The 2647-nt window shown below is 34.0% G+C and overlaps 1 long non-coding RNA gene across 1 annotated transcript; it reads right to left on the bottom strand.

The window, feature by feature from the left end:
* Positions 1-1018: 1018 nt before the first annotated feature.
* LOC110905580 lies at positions 1019-2287 on the bottom strand. The gene is made up of 3 exons (XR_002573243.1): positions 2157-2287; positions 1686-1736; positions 1019-1229 (listed from the first exon to the last, which is right to left on the bottom strand). It is a non-coding gene; the product is annotated as an uncharacterized LOC110905580 (long non-coding RNA).
* Between the last annotated feature and the right edge of the window lie 360 nt (positions 2288-2647).

Genomic DNA, 2647 nt, shown 5'->3' with positions numbered 1-2647 from the left:
GAGATTATTACAGGCCAATTTCCCTTTAAAGAATGAGACTGTACAAAAACATACACACGCACGCACATTATTCTCTCTAAGCATTTTCCTAGTGCATAGCAGGCCTCCAAAGTAGAATCTTGATTTAAATGGTTGAAGAAATGAAGGATTTTTATGCCTTTCTTGTGTGAAGATGGTATTAAGGAAGTAAGGCTCCTATTTAAGAGAAGGACAAATTAGAAGGTAATCTCGGTTGTTTGTTTTGAGGGGGTTAAATTTTCAATGCAATGAAGTTATTAGGGCTCGAATAAAAGAGTATTAAAACCTTATAAATAAGCAACTTTTTTATGCTTAAAATGGTTGTATTCTTGGCTTTGGGAATTTTTCAAAAAAAAAAAAAATTGAAATTTTCATTTCTAACTCTAATGTTTTCATATTTGACAATTTACGTCTAAAGTTTCAATCTTTAGTAATTTAACCTTTGATTAATTTGGTTTTTCACTTTTAATCTAAAAGTTTCCATCTTTTTCAATTTAACTCCTTTGATTTTTTTGCTTTTAATCCAAAGCTTTTTATCTTTTGTAATTTAACCCTAACATTTTTTTACTTTCAATTTCGATACCTTATACTTTTCATCTTTCGCAAACTTTCCGTTTAACGTTTCGTTCTAAATTTTCCGAGTTAACACGCCGCAACGTGCGTGTGAGGTTCAACGTTTTTTTCATTTACTTTTCCCGCTTGACAGGCCCATCGCAGCACATCTATTTTTTCCCGTTTGATAGGTCTGCCGCAACACGCGGGTCAGAGATCGACTTAGTTATTATTTTATATGTTTTATACACAGGCTCGCGGTCATGTAAGAAACATTTGCATTTCATGTAATACGATATATAAATAATGAATCCCCGCCGTATTTGCCGCGGGTGGTAATTCTAGTTTTAATTAATATGAAATGGATGAATATGATAATCTTAGTGTTTTGAAATAGGCTAATAGCTAAATATGATATATTAAAATTTAGAACGATACATGTGAAATATTTAAAGAAAATAAGGCGTTTTACTTCAATTAGATATTTAGATGATAAGTACAAATGATGTAAATAATACCTCGTGAGAAAACATACAAGCTGAACCTCGATTGCAAGAACCCGTTGTTTGATAATTATTGCAGGGATATTTGGATAGTTCATGATCGAATGGACAATCATCACCTTTCATACAAGCGTGGCGCGCAAAAACACAACATGGCTGCAAAATCAAGAAACATCAATCACTGAATTGAGTTGTCCCTTATCATTTTAAAGCTAAGGGCGATCGGGGTGCACACCGAAAACCCCATCGGGGAGGTGTTTTGCCGAGCGGGGATACACCGCCATCCATGCGGTGAGGTAGAGAGAGGAGAGAGAACCGGTGGCGGCTCACCGAAGAGAGAGGGAGGAGAGAGAGAGGGAGTGACCAATCAATGCTTTTTTTTTTTTAAAAAAAAAAAAAAACCAATTCACCTAAGAGGGGAGTGTCGCCATCAATTTAGGGTGTTAGGGGAGTTTAAGAGGGGAGTTGACGTGGCACACGAGGATTGGTTGGGCGTAAGAGAGGGGACTCACCTCTTAGGTGAGCACCCCTTACACCCTAATAATACTTTTAATTAACCATAACCCAAATTGACCAATTCATAATAAATGGATCAAAAACCGAATCACATACCTTGGATTTAGTTAAAGGGGTCGTATCATGAGAGAATTTACACTTCGCACCCTGTCATAAATGAATAGATTTGTAGTGTTACACAAGTACCAAAAGATAAATTTAAGAGTAAATTACTTTTTGAGTCTTTGTGTTTTAGCGGTTTTAACTATTTAAGTCCAAAATCAAAATGTTTAACGCTCTGAGTCCCTAAACACTTTTTTTATAACCATTTGAGTCCCTTTGTGTACAAATTTTAACCTTTTGAGTCCAATTTTTTTAACAAAATTGGACACCGTTATAAAATGAACAAAATTGGACTCAAAACGTTATAAAATAAATGGCTAGGGACTCAGGGCGTTAAACTTTTTGATTTTGGACTTAAATGGTTAAAACCATTAAAACACAGGGACTCAAAAAGGAATTTACTCATTTAATAATGAAAAAAAGAAAGAAAAAGATAATGAAATTATAAGACAGGTAGTAGATAACCTCATGGCATCTTCCATTCATATAGTGACGGCAATATGTTATTTTTTCCTCTTTAACCACTGGTTGAAGTTTCAACCTCTTGACACCAAGTTTTAACCTCTTTTCAGCTCGTTTAATTCTATCCTTGATCTGTAAAACGTTATAATGGTGACGGGATTAGTCGGAGTAATTCATATAGTAGATTGACTGATAAAACTAACCAGCAATACTACAGCATATGTGAATCTATTAAGTGAATTTGTATATAACACTTGGATATTCTCAGACTAGTTAACCATCAAATAGCAAATATCTTTCTCCCAAAATAATCTACACACTAATATATAATTTTTTAATGACAAACTCACATACCCCTAAACTAACTCTTAAATTTATACCATTTGATAGAACTTAAACAATATCCACTTGACAACTGTACGATCGCATCTACACATTAATTAAAAAAAGTTAAAAAAGTTACAACGTTCATCACTGGGTATTACTCTATATAA

The sequence above is a fragment of the Helianthus annuus genome, chromosome 14 (genome assembly GCF_002127325.2).
Source record: "Helianthus annuus cultivar XRQ/B chromosome 14, HanXRQr2.0-SUNRISE, whole genome shotgun sequence".
Taxonomy (NCBI): domain Eukaryota; kingdom Viridiplantae; phylum Streptophyta; class Magnoliopsida; order Asterales; family Asteraceae; genus Helianthus; species Helianthus annuus.
The sequence above is the reverse complement of the archived record's forward strand: the minus strand, read 5'-3'. Positions and strand labels throughout refer to the sequence as shown.